A 15,556-nucleotide genomic window follows, 5' to 3' on the forward strand; every position below is an offset into this window, starting at 1 on the left:
GTTAAAAAAAGCAATAAAAAGACATTTTTAACTAATGTTTTATCTTCAAATGTTTTTTGGGGTAGGGGGTAACATCTATCCTAATAACCCAAAAATCCAACATCTAATTAGTATTATCTTAGTAACATTGTGTATTTTTATTGCAATTTTTAACAATAAAAAATAACAATTTGTATATAATGAACTGCAATTTTTATTTGCCATCTACAGGACATCAATGTAACTATAATAGTAATAATAATAAGTTTTAAATACAGTACACTTTTGACACACTTTAATTATAGTCTGTAATTCAATCTGTAATATTTATTTCAATCTATTTATTACCCGCTTTGGTATGTAACGACCAATTTTTTTCCATGACATTTGCCAACAAACAACTTACCGTACAATCTGGAAGATGTTTGTAATGATCGAATGTATCATAATATTAGCCAACACATTATTGTCTAAGGGTTGTTTTTATTTTTACGTTTTAGTTTTACTATTGGCTCTACATGTTTTGAAGTATCCCTTCATACAAAAATAGGCATATATTACAGATTTCGTTGATTTTTATATAATTTTTTGATGATTTTTACGCTACATACTATTGCATCCTGATGTAACACAACGAAAACTATTTTTGTTACAGGTGTTGTTGGGGCATCAAGTTCTAATCTAGGTATGTTATATTTTATTTAAATTTTCTTCATTATCAAATAGGAAATGTAGTGTCTCTAAATCATTTAAGGACTATTTAAAAACAAAATGACACGGAAAAAATCGCTACGCAACTCCTTCGTCTTTTTCTAAATTCTGTGCAATATTAATATTTTCCCAAATTTTAAATATAAACAATTATTAATTAACAATTTAAAATTCAACTATAATTGATATCTTTAAATGTTCAATTTCTCAACTTTTATATTGTTTTTTCCGCCTTCTAAATTGTATTTTTTATTCTTTTTTGTCAGTTTATACAAATACTAGTCTAGAAGTGACAAAAGATGACACGCAGATGGTATCAATTTATCTGACTCCAAAAGATTTTCTTCCTGAGGCTGTGTACCACACTTTAGTTGTTGCAATTCTTGAAATGATGACGGGAACAGATAGTGATGATCCGCAAGTGTTCCAGAATCGTCGTGATTTTGAATTTAAAGATCACAAAATCAGTTTAGGTGCCGTAGACATTAAGAGTGAAAATGAAAAACCACAAGCAATTAAGGTAGAACAATACCATTTTTGTAGTGTATACATAAATAGATCAATTAGAATTGATGGTCTTTCTAATTTTTGCTTATGGTATATGATTGCATAACGCATCTTACACATCTATAATTACCAACTTAACATATATATTATAGTAATGTTTACAATAACACAAATCAACCAACCAAATTATCAAATGATGTTTACATATTTGTAATAAAGGCTTCATCAACACATATATACATTTCACGCTGCTGCTTTAGTCAGCTACGTCCCAAGAGGACTACTCATTCAGAAGCTATAAGCAAGCAGCAGATTTAGTTTTAGAGGCCAACGTGTTTGATAAATTTGTAAACTAGGACTGGTCATGCTAAAATTACAAAGAACGGCTAGGAGAAGAGAATCTATGAAAAATGTGCTGATAATACAGTAATATATGCATGTAGGCAGTAATCTGTAAAATCTTGTTTAATCTTATTTAATAGCTTCAAATATATCGTAGGACAGAACAGAGTTATAACACAGAAGTTGGTGGGGCCAAACCAAAGAAACGACAACTGCAACCGAGTGTTTGCATGGAGGTAACCATTATTATGCATGCTATTAACACTTCTAAACAAAATGTAATGTAGTTGTATATTATATGTAATATTTTACACCACTTCCATGTATTCAGGTACTAAGTTACTTGAGGAACCAACTACAAACCGTATGCAACATATACGAAGGTAGTGGTTACAATCTACGTGTGGTATGCGATGCTTGTAATCCAGAGGAACATCACTTAGTTGACCTTGAAAAGTGTTTGAAGAATGATGTAATTACATGTGGAGACGACACGACTAGAATACAGCTCATATCAAGAGATATTTTTCTAAAGGTAATTTTTTTTCCGTTTTTAGTTTACAAAACATAATGTTTTGCCGATCCACATTTCTTTGGTTTTCATTTTGCTTGAAAGTGTATATTTGTGATACAACCTGTAACCTTACAAAACAAGTCTACTACATTTAAAAAAAAGTGTCAATACTTTTTTTTTCTGTCCAGCCAAGTATTGTATCGTTACCTAACTGATTAATTTAATCTCCTGTTGCTTCTTACATTTATTTGTTCACTATCTGTGTATTCTGGTAGGCTACAGTTTCAACAAGTGTTGTTTTCACCAGCGAAGCTTTCTTTAGAACATTTCAGATCAGTATATATTACATCAACAATTTTAATATTATTAGCAATAGCATTATCGGTCTCCTGCTTTACCATGTTTGCACAATCAAGAGATTATTCCTCTGTTGTTTCTTTGTTGTTGAGACAACTGATAATTGACATTTATTAAAATAAAAATTAAAAGCATTAGGCCTACATAAGGTTTCAATGGAATTCTAAAACGTTTGATAAATCATCACTACCTGAAGCCTTATTATATTTTATTTAAAAAAAATGTGTTCTTACGTTCACCAGTGTTTAGAATCCCTTCACATATTTTTTTGTTCTTCTGATAAGGCGCTGCCATTAGTATATTATTTAGTAGGTAATTTAAAATGCGTAAAATTGTGGGTTTATATCATTATAGGCCATTATAATGTATCACAAAGAATCTGGAATTTCTATTTTATATGGATATAGTTTTTGTATTGTTTATTTGTTATAGGTATTGTTGGGACATCCAGTTTAAATACAGGTATGTCGTATTTATTATGGTATTGGTTTAGATTAAGTGTTTATTAATTGAATTGTACAATTTTCTTCATTAAGAACTCCCTTTCATACATCAACAAAACATAACAGGGAACTGTAATGAAGCATTTGTTGATACGTATAAATAATGTTACAACATTGCGGGCAAATATAGAACACGTTTAGATAATTACAATAATGTTGAAAATAACATCGCACTTTGATAAATTTTAGGTAATTGTGACGAAAGCGAAGGTGCACCACTGAGTAGCCAACGTCATCCAAGTGAAGGTAGATTAGCAGTAGATAAAGATAATAATGATATGGTTATTGCCATGATGATGATCATGATGATGACGATGACAATGCAAGTTTTTTCCAACCGAACAGTGATTTTTAATTATTTATCAACTTCATGCAAACCAATTATGTGCATCGTCCATTAAAAGATGATGGGATGGGTGGGGGTGTGAACAATTATGTCATCTCCAGGACATAAATGTAACTATAATAATACTATTTATGACTAGCAGAAGTTTTAAATATTCTTTTGATAACATACCTTTATAATCTGTAATGCAATATGTTATTTATTTCAATCTCTTTATTTTTTTGTTCCAGTTTGCATTGCATACTTTTAGCAGTTTACATTTTTAATAATTAAAGATTGTTTGTTTAAATTTATGAATAACATAAACTATTATTTTCTATAATGCAATAAATAAGATACGATAGTAATTACAACTGTCTTAGTAAAAGTTTATGAGAGATAATCTGAAACAAACATTTTGTGTTTAAAATTTTAAATAATATTTTATAATTAATAAGCTTTCATTAATAAAATAGATTACACCTAAGCCAAAAAGAAATCTGAAATATTATCTATACACGCGTAAAGGCGTAGTCGAGTGAAAGAAAGTGTATGATGATGGTATTATATAATATAACGACCAGTTTTATATTCATGAAATTTGCTAATAGACCTATAATCTAGATGTTTATAATGATCATATGTATCATAATATCATATCATTTTCTAAGTGTTTTTTTATTTTTACGTTTGAGTTAATTTTACGTTTTAAATGATATTTCTGTTTAAAAAAAGCATTCAATTAAAAGTTTTTTTTATTAATGTTTACGTTTTGCGCGCGTTTATTATACGAGTTGCGTTGCGGCCCTACACACTCTTACCTTATAAACATAAATATTGTTTTATTAATGGGGCTCTACATGTTTTGAAACTTATTTTGTAAGAAAATATTTTACGATTTGAGTTATTATGTTATGGGTGTTTTTCCATATTTTTACTTTTTGCATTTATTTTATGATTTATAAATATGTATTGTTTTTGTGATATTGATTTTTGAAAATATGAATTGTATTTGTTACAGGTGTTGTTGAAGCATCAAGTTCATATCCAGGTATGTCATATTTATTTGTGGTAATGTTTTAGATTAAGTGGATATTAATTATAATGCAAAACGAAACTCACTGTCGCCTATGGACAGAACAGAGAACTGTAATTAGTAGTGTTTTCTACGGATAACAATGGATAAAATTCGGTGCAATTTTTAAATAAATGCATCATCGAGTCAACAATTTAATCTAAGTGAAGGTAACTTACTAGTAGACCTAGATAAAGACTACAATGCAATAACTATGGTCATTATAAGAACATAAAGTGATAATGACAAATAGTTGTTGATAATCATGACATTGCTACTCTAAAAGTTAGAGTCATATAAAAGTATGCAAAATAATATAGTATTTATAATAACTATAAAGTGTACAGTATGCTTTACTAAATGGTGTTTCACTACTTAATAGTATAATCATAACAGTGATTATATTCATTACATAAATATTACATAATATTGTAAAATTGTTTTTATTTAAACATGTAGATCTTTCGGACGATGAGTTTAAACAGTTAATTACAGACTTTGCACAATGGTATGATGAACGTGGACTCCTTAACAGACTAAAAGTTCTGTTCAACGAAATGTTAAGCGACTTTGAAGCTGTGAAAACGGTTACCACTACACTAGACCTGTTAACACTTTTGTCTGCCAAAGGACTATTGAGTCGAACAAATATTTCAGTTCTGTATGACGCAATACAAGTAATGGAACAATTTGGCTTTCAGTCAGTTATTCAAGAAAAGCTTCCTCCATTCAAAATTATGAAGCGTGTAGTAGCATTTTCAGGACACACCATTAGCATTTTCAATCTGGGGATAAGGCTTAGTGACTCAGATATGAAAACTCTTGATGGACGTTACGACTTCCCTGTTCTTAAGAATTATGAAGACAGGTGGATTTTGATTTTGGATTTGGAATCCCAAGGGCTGAGTGACGATACACTTGAATGTGTTAAGACATTCGTGTTGAAAAGATGAAATGAAATTAAGCTGACTGTGTGTTGGTCTATATTTCAGCATTAGTGCAATCAATATAACTATGCATTATTAAACAAATAAGATGAATTTACAGTACAGTACATATCTGTCCTATTGCACATTTTGTCTTTATAATTGTGCATGCTGCTTGTACATTATGTTTGTGTTGTAACGAGAGGGTGTTATGTACATATAGGTAATGCCTTAATACTTTTTTGATACACGATTATTTGCAGATAATACAAGTTCATTTTGTTCTTTTAATCCACATGAAATTGTTGACCTAACAAATGTAAATGAGAAGTTGAAACATATAGTAGATTGGTGTGATATTAATAAGTTGACGATTAATTCTAAAAAGACAAATTATATCATATTTCGTAGTCAGAATACAATAATTGAAGTAAAGGGGGATATACACATAAAGGGATAAAAAATAGATGAAGTTGAATCTACAACTCACATTGGGGTAAATATAGATAATAAATTTACATGGAAAGTGCATTCTAATAAGGTTAATACAATGATTAGTTCTAAGGCTGGTTTATTGTACAAACTTAAATATATGTTGTACCCCAATCAATGTTGGTGCTTTTATCTAATTGGTTTAATTTGCCACATATATCATTTGCATTAGAAGCTTAGGGTAACACTTATGAAACTTATTTAAAACAAGTATATATAACACAGAAACGTATATTATACACACATTGACTTATTCTGATAGATTAGCACCAATATCATTATTTAAAATGATAAATATTCATTAGTAGTATCAGTATTTAACTACTTTATTTGTTCATGATAGTTTACCTGGTAAATTTCTAGAGACAACTCCTAAATATTTTTGGTATATTAATTTTCGTTATTCGTCAATGTCTCAGATTAGAAAAAAGTTGTATGTACCAAAATATAGAACAAATACAGGACAACGATCCATTCCGGTACAAAGCTCTGGAATGAAATCCAAAATGATTTAAGGTTTCTAAAAAAAGAAAATTTAAAAAAGAAATGAAAACATACTATGTGTTTGTTTAGTGATATTTATTGATTTCATTAGAGAAAAATATTGTATATTTGAGAGAAAAAAAAATGTATATTACTTTTTGAAGACCTAATTTATTTATATAATTATTTATATTTCAATGTTTAACTTGATTAGTTTTAACTATATTTAGCCATTCCCTTGATATAGTTATTATTATTTGTATGTTACAATTGTATATTTTATATATGGGTAAATATAGAAAGAAAGAAAATACAGGTATATTATAATATCCAGTAGTATAGTATAATTGAGTAGCTTTTGAAATTTTTAATTTCGGTATGATATAATAAATTCATTTTGTATTCCTGAACTTTAATACAGTTAATACATTATTGTCTTAAAAGTGGCGATGACACCTAAGCGTATACACAGGCACATACGATTGGTAACTCCACACTTTCACCCGCGACATCCGTTAAACAGTTAACGATGTGTTATTATAAAGTTTGAACTTGGATGTATTACCATCATAATCACTATGTTTTTAGGGAGTTGGGGTTATTGCATTTAACTAAACAGGTATCTAGCCTTTAGCCTTTTGTTTTTCATGTGGGCAACAGTCCGGGTGTAAAATGCTTTATGGTTTGTATAAATATATTTCTGTATATTTTGTCGAATGTGTGGAAAATACATAATAAACAAACTAAAATTATTATAGTTTACTGTCAGGCCTACCGAACAAGCTACTTAACAAATTAGTTATAAATGCTGCTGTAAGACTGAAATTAAACAACTGTAAACGGTTAGAGTTTAAAACGTTAACTGGCTATCGGTAATTTTACAAAATCGGATGTTTTTTTTTTCTAAAATATAATCGTTGCTCTAGTAATCCTGTGTTCTTAACTTTTATTATATTTAACATTTTAACGTTTTCATTACTATTATAATATATGTGTTTTAAATCTTGTTTTAAATTTGATTTGTATGTTTTTAACTGTACTTTGCATTGTTTACTAACTAATGTAGGCCTACAATTATATTGTATCTAAGAAATGATGTAAATATGGAAGACAATACACTACTGGCTTTTTTTTTTATCATTTTACTGATACAGGTATGCAGGTGAACATTTTTCATTTTTTTTAGGCCTTAGTGGTTTGATTTAATGTGCGATTAGCCTATTTGTGATTTAGCGGCAACTAAGAAACATTTGGCACTTTGATTGCAGAAAAATATAGTTTCTTTGAAAGAAAATAAGTACAAATTATAAACGGTATACAATATAACATATAGTTATCATTCAGATTTAAGAATATTTCCTACTTTTTTCCCAAAATTTTTAATCTGTTTACATTTGAAGAACATGAAGAACATGTGATCTTCACCATCAGTGATGCCACAGTGTTTACAATGTTTGTTATTTTTTAATTTCCAGATATATAGCTTTTGCTTTTGTTACGGGCTCGCTCGTTAGGCTGAAACCAACAATAAGAACATAACAAAACACGTTGTAGCTGTCGTCCATCTTTATTCATCTTCTTTCTTTACTCTAGAGGGCTCACTTCCGTGTGACAAACCAATCACACACCCCCACTTAAAGAAAGTTTGATATGATTAAACTTATAACTGTTTACTATAACATCTTAAATCTTTTCTTATACAGTAGTTATTTTAACAGGTCGTTGATATGAATTTACTTCAACTGCTTCTTTAAAATTTCACAAGTTATAATTACTTTAAATCCGTGTATGCCATTAATGCATCACTCTATCACAACTAACATATTGTAATTAAATTAAACACTTTTAAAGTCAACAAAACTTTTAAAATCATTTCATGCATGTTTTATCTAAACTCTTGACAAAGCGTCAGCTGCAACATTGTCTTTTCCTCTGATATGATGAATTTCCAGATTCATTTCTTGAACTGCTAAACTCCATCTCAACAAGCGTTGATTCTTGTCCTTCATCCTTGCCAAGAACGTTAATGGGTTGTGGTCAATCCAAACTACAATTAGAAACGGAGTAGATCCAAGATACACTTCAAAGTGCTTTAACGCTGACATCAAAGCTAATGTCTCCTTCTCAACAGTAGAATAACGTTTCTCATGCTGGTTGAATTTTCTTGAGTAGAAACACACAGGCTTGTCAACACCATTCTCGTCTGTTTGCGCCAACACAGCACCAGAACCAACATCACTGGCATCAATCATTAACGAGAACTGTTTATGACATTGTGGAGCCATCAACACCGGTTCATTTGATAACATCGCTTTAACTTTAATGAACGCATCACTGCATTCCTCCAACCACACGAAACTTGCATTCTTTTTCAGCAGATTCGTTAATGGAGCTACAAGCGTTGAGAAACTTCTGCAAAAACGTCGATAAAACCCAGCAATTTCCAGGAACCGCATTAACTCCTGCTTACTCTTTGGAACTGGGAAATCACAGACTGCCTTAATCTTAGCACTTAATGGTTTCACTTTTCCGAAACCAACTTTATGACCTAAGAACACAATTTCTGCGCAGGAAAACTCACTTTTCACCAAATTTACTGTCAACTTTGCAGCTGTCAACCTGTCAAACAATGCCTTAATTCTCTGCACATGAACATCCCATGTATCACTATAAACAACCAAATCGTCTATATAAGCTTCACAGCCCTCCAACCCTGAAATTATACCATTAACCAATCTCTGGAACGTGGCTGGTGCATTCTTTAAACCGAAAGGCATGACCTTATACTGATAAAGACCCATATGAGTTACAAAAGCTGACACTTCTTTCGCACGCTCTGTTAAAGGAATTTGCCAGTAACTCTTTAGAAGATCAAATTTACTGACAAACTTAGCACTACCCACACGATCAATACAGTCGTCTATCCTCGGTATGGGATATGAATCTGTAGTAGATTTAGCATTAACCTTCCGATAATCAGTACAAAAACGATAGGATTTATCTGGCTTCGGAACTAATATACATGGAGAACTCCAAGCACTGCAACTAGGCTCGATTATATTATTCTTAATCATTTAATCAATCTCATTTTGTAATATCTTCATCTTGAACGGATTTGCTCTATATGGATTTTGTTTTATATGTGAACAATCAGCTGTCTTAACGTCATGCTCCACTAAGTTCGTTCGACCTGGAACATCCGAAAACAACTGCAGATTTCCAAATATCAAACTAACAATTTCAACCTTACGATCACGAGATAAATGACCAACTTTCTCTTCAATGTTTGCAAGAACATCTGAATTACTGAACTTAACACATGTATCAGGATCACCAAACTCTTCAGAATTCTCTTCAACAACACACGTAACTGGTGTTGACGTACATGTATCACTTTTATTTCTCGCTGTGTATGGTTTCAACATTTTTATATGACACAGTCGCTTCTTCTTACGCCTATCTGGAGTATCTAACACATAGTCAACTTCTCCTACTCTTTTTAGTACTTTGTAAGGACCAGCAAATCTTGCAGATAATGGTTGACTGGGAAGAGGTAACATAACTAACACTTCATCACCTGAATTAAAGCTTCTCTTTTTTTATTTCCTATCAAACAATCTCTACATTTTTTACCCTGAGCCTTCACAAGATTCTTTCTAGCCATCTCACGAGCACGATTTAATCGATCACGAAATTCAGACACATAATCTAGTATCGATACAGACTCTTCTGAATTTCCTAACAGCCTTTCTTTGACTATTTTAAGAGGGCCTCGGAACGAATGACCATACACCAACTCAAATGGGCTAAACCCTAAGGACTCTTGCACTGTTTCACGAACAGCGAATAACAATAAGGGAACTCCCTCGTCCCATTCCTTTTCACATTGAAAACAATAGGTTTTAATCATATTCTTAAGTGTTTGATGAAATCTCTCAAGTGCCCCCTGAGACTGTGGATGGTAAGCACTTGAACTTATATGGGCAACACCTAACTGCTCTAAGACTTGTTTAAATATCTTTGACATGAAGTTTGATCCTTGATCGGACTGAACAGCTTTAGGCAATCCTACCCATGTAAAGAATTTCACCAATGCTTTAACAACATTCTTAGCTGTAATACGCCTAAGAGGAATCGCTTCTGGAAACCTACTTGATGCACACATAATTGTTAATAGATACTCATTTCCATTTTTAGTACGTGGTAATGGTCCCACACAATCAACAATAACTCTTGAAAATGGTTCACCAAATGCAGGAATAGGCTTAAGTGGGGCTACTGGAACCTTTTGAACCTTTCAGACCATGCAGCGCAAGAAAACCATATCATCGATTGGGATGGGGCAAAAATTCTTGACAGAGACTCTAACCCATTCAAGCGTAGAATCAGAGAGGCAATCCAAATCAGAAAGAGGGGGACTAACGCAATCAACCGCGACGAAGGGGCTGTATATCTCGATCACGTATACATATCACTGCTACGAAAAAGTATGACGTCACCTCGAAACAATAACAACAGATTTCCAGGAAGTAGTAATGGACCGGATCACTTGTGATCAAGCCATCAGCCAAGATGGCGAAAGCTAAAGAATGTGAGCAATTTTTTTTTTGGATTTGTCAAACAAAATGATTTATTTATTATCTACAATCCTACAAAATGCACTTATTCTCAAATTCATGTTTTTCTTTTTCCATTTCCATTTGAATCTCTATTTTTCTTCTTTCAAAAATTAATTGTTCACGTTCCAACTCAATTCACACTCACGTCATATTGCGAATTTTGGACAAAAAGTGTTTTGAGAGCGCTTTTGATTTAAACATTAGCGCGAGCCTATCTTTACCGCTGAGAATTGTATTGAGAAACCCGAAGACTTCACGCGAGCGAGACGAACTGACTAAGAACATTATTACTATAGATGTTCACTTCATACACGCTTATTTTTGAACAATAGTTAGTATAAATAACTGCTAGTTAATTAGAGACATTCGATGTTACTAAGAATACTAAAGAAATTACTTATAATACAAATTTAAAAGATTTATAACGATTCTAGTTTAGGTAACATTCGCCCATTAAAATGGACCTGAAATGGAATTTCGATTTTCAAGAAATTCACACATGTTATTTAAATGTATCAAATTAACACAAACCCATACAAATAAAAACAAAATGTATAGTATTTTGAGTAAAAACGAAATTTTAAGATACCATGGTAAATTAGTGAAAATTACTCACGCCATTGCAATATTCTTTTTTAACGGCCGTCGGAAGCCTCTATATTCACGACGTCACATATACACACGATGATATCGAGAGCGTGTATGCCGCCCGATAGTCGGTGAATGATCGACGGCCTGGAAAGATACGCGAAGCGTTGACACTAATACTAATTTATTCAATATCTAATGTTGTTGAAATATAGGTCCCTAAAATGTACTTCGTTTGTTCTAAAACCCGAATTTAGAAGGCCTACCTCCCAAACCTTTACTAGGCCTAGGCCCCCAATCCAGCGCGCGGAGTCGATCCACCACCCACATCATGCGGCGAGGCTCCGTTTCATGTGCATCCAAGGACCAAAGCGATATCAACAACTTGCTTCGCTCATTGTCAAGCCAAAGTAAAATATGAATAAAATTCGTTTTTGTACTGCCTGATTCGTGACAAATAAATTATCATCTCATATTACTAAAGTAATTCTGCTAAACTAAAAACTAAAGAAACTAACACATTTTAGCAGTATAAATTACGAACGATATACAAAATACACGAACGGAAAATATGGATACGCATCATTGCGCACGGAGCTGTATCCCGGACAACGTTGCCAGGCCAACTTCGGTATTGCCAGAAAAAAACCGTTGATTTTAAGATTTTAAATCGTCATTTACTCGATGAATAACCGTTTATACGGTAATAATTTTATCTAAAAAAATTCTAAATACGTTTCTGCAAATGCACAAGCATTTTTTAGAAAATATTCCATAGATTTCAAGAGTTATAGCCAAAAAACTGCAAATTTTCCATTGGAGGGATAGGAATATATTCGCAAAGTGACGTCACCCGCGAATTTTTTTGATTTTCAAATGGGGCTTTCCCCAAAAGGGCCAATTTATATTTTGTAACAATATACATTCTAGCAACACCTAATAGCCCCCAAAACATCATTCTAAAATGAAAAAAATCGAAAATCCATTTCAGGTCCATTTTAACAATGAAAACAAACAAATCCTGCGTAGGAAATCGCGGAACTCTAAAAAGTTTGTTTTAATATCACGCTAAAATTGTTTCCGAATTTTTAAATACATATTTGTAAATATTATGTTAAATTTCAATATCTTTACTTTTAATCCTCAAAAAATCAAAATGTTGATATTTTTTAACAGAATTTTATGATCATTTGAAATCGGGTATATTTACTATCGATCGCGCTCCGCCGGTGCCCGAGTAGGTGTGTACGCGTCGCTTTTGCAGGCTCTATTCCCAGTATCGAGTTTCGGTCGCGCTAACATAAGCAATGTTTTCTACATTTACATGCATTAGGGGTAAATTATGTTTAATTGTTTTTACCGCATAACAAAATTCCCAAATTTATTTCTTCTCTTGCCTAACCGTTTCTGTCACCCTAAAATCAAATACTTTAACTGCATCATTTTAAGCGACAATAACATACAGATAGGCCTACTATAATTTGATCACTTCTTCGCAATACTTAAAGTTGTTGTATACAATTATTTTAAGAATATAAATAAAAACACACAGAAACTAATAAAATGGCAACTAATTGAAAAGTCAAACTCATTTATTTCATCAATTAAATATTTGAAAAAAATCAAATCAAGTAAGGTACTGCTGTGTAGGCCTTAAATATGATTACTGTATTTTTTAGTTTTAATTTGTTTAATGGCCTAGGCCTAATAATATAGTACTAACAACATGTTTATTTCTAAAGGCAAGAATAAATAACAGCTTTATTTATTTACCTTCAATATTAAATCTATGAGAAACCTCAATTATGAGAATCATTTAAATTTCTGTCACCGTACATTTCATTATAATGAAAACCTTTAATTTAAAAGACATTTAATTAATAAGAGCTGGTAGAATTTGTTGAATGTCAACATGCTGTCCATAAATAGCCGCTTTCAAGTGATGCAAATGTTTTCTGGAGTCAGGTCCTATAAAAAATATAGAAATATAAAAAGTATGTTAATTTAAATATGTATTTGAAAGATGGGCTAGAGGTATACTGCATGATAAATTAGGCTGAAAAACCTAGCCTGTGGTCCTAGGCCTACTACAAGGCCTAGCTTAATGTTTTAAATCCCATAAAACGTTTGAATTTAATACAAGTACAAAATCTAATTTATATAGAGTTGTAAAGTGTAGTACATTCAGTACATTAATTAAAATAAATGAGAATGGGGCCTAATATTAATAAATAAACATGTAAAAAATTGGCCTAAACGACTACGTGTGTATCTATACGCATTGATTAACACGCATTACGCGTTGGACCATCAAGGCTAGGCCCAGCTTCGCACAAACCACCGTTATACATGTGATTTGTTTACCTATTTCAATCGCCATTTAAAAAATACCTGAAAATATCAACATGCCCATTTTTTGTCAAACGAATATTTACATTACATAGTAACTTTTTATTTAGTCACTCGTTTACTCAAAAATTGAGGAATTTTTTTATGGTCTCGTAAAAATGTACAATATTATTATTGATAAAAACCGTATAAAATCTAACAAAAAGAAGAGCAAATTCAATGATTACCTGACACGATCATAACTGCTATCCTGTTCCAAAAACCAAGTCACATGCTTCTTCAACCCTTGCTTTAATTATTCTCATTAATTATTCATAAGGAACTATGATTTAAGGCTTTCAATTGGTTAAAAGAGTTTAACCCTATTAAAATTTTAAATTCACATCATTTCCGGGTGATGTTGTCGCGCTTGGATGAATCTCAGAAATCACAAATGACCGCTAGAGGGCTCACTTCTTTTTGTCTAGTCTAAATGAATGTGAATTCTAGCCAACTCGACCTCATTCCCCGCAGTTTTTTACGAATTCATGAGTAATTAAACCAACATGATTTCCAATCACATTTATCAAGTCATATTTATTCATGGAATCATTTATAGATGCTCCAACCCTAGTACCTAGGAGTCGCAAACGCTCCTCTGATAGCTGAGCTACCACCTCAATGGACATGCTATCCAAAAATTCCTCGTCAAAATCACTTTCTGACATAGTTTCTATTCGAAACAAACAAACAAAAACACAGGTTAAAATAATATCCAATATGACGATAATTAAGGCACCAGTAATGAAATACCTGCCAAGCCCACACAGTATTAAACCTACCGTGCGCCGTGGTCTCAATAACTAGACCCCTAAAATCAAAGCCAAACCGACTTCTACTATCACAGGCAAGCCTACACAAGCCTAAAACAACAACACAGTGTACTGGCTCGACGACCGCCAAACCTCGTTCGTTATAAAACGCCTCTAAACCTAAAACCAGCTTAGAATAAGTAACTAAAATTACCATCAGTTCGATCTACAACTACAATTCCGTACTTTGTTCACGGATGACCCCCCAATTTGTTACGGGCTCGCTCGTTTGGCTGAAACCAACAATAAGAACATAACAAAACACGTTGTAGCTGTCGTCCATCTTTATTCATCTCCTTTCTTTACTCTAGAGGGCTCACTTCCATGTGACAAACCCATCACACTTTGTAGTGCAAAAGATTGTAATATACTTTTGCTAATTGTGTATCTTTCATTTAACATACCTTTGATGTTATATGTTTTTCTTTTATTATGTTATACGATTATCTAATTATATGATTTTTGGGCAGCTCAATTTAGTTTGTAATACAAATACTGTGTCTTGATTTGTAATGTAAATATTATGATGTGGCTGCCCAATTTGTTTTGTTCATAATTGTTTCCGTCATTCAATATATGACATATTCCACCCAGTTTGGAGTTTTGTGCTTTCTTTTTGTCTCGGCTTTTTGCACTACATTCCAGTGACATAAATAACAGCTATTTTTAAGCCAATTTAAGGACGACAACATTATGTCTATTGAGGACGACGCACTAAACGTCAAACAATAGACCTACTGCGTGGAACTGCATTATACGATACGATATTATTTATTGTCATGTTTTAAAAGGTACAAATGAAATGTGGTTGGTTGATTACCTGTAATTATACAAACAAATACAAAACAATGCGTCGATATGAATTCATACAAAAATCATGCCAATATTTTGCGATCGTATTTTAACATAAGTGAATGTTTTTTAAAATTTACTTT

The sequence above is a fragment of the Antedon mediterranea genome, chromosome 9 (genome assembly GCF_964355755.1).
Source record: "Antedon mediterranea chromosome 9, ecAntMedi1.1, whole genome shotgun sequence".
Lineage (NCBI taxonomy): Eukaryota > Metazoa > Echinodermata > Crinoidea > Comatulida > Antedonidae > Antedon > Antedon mediterranea.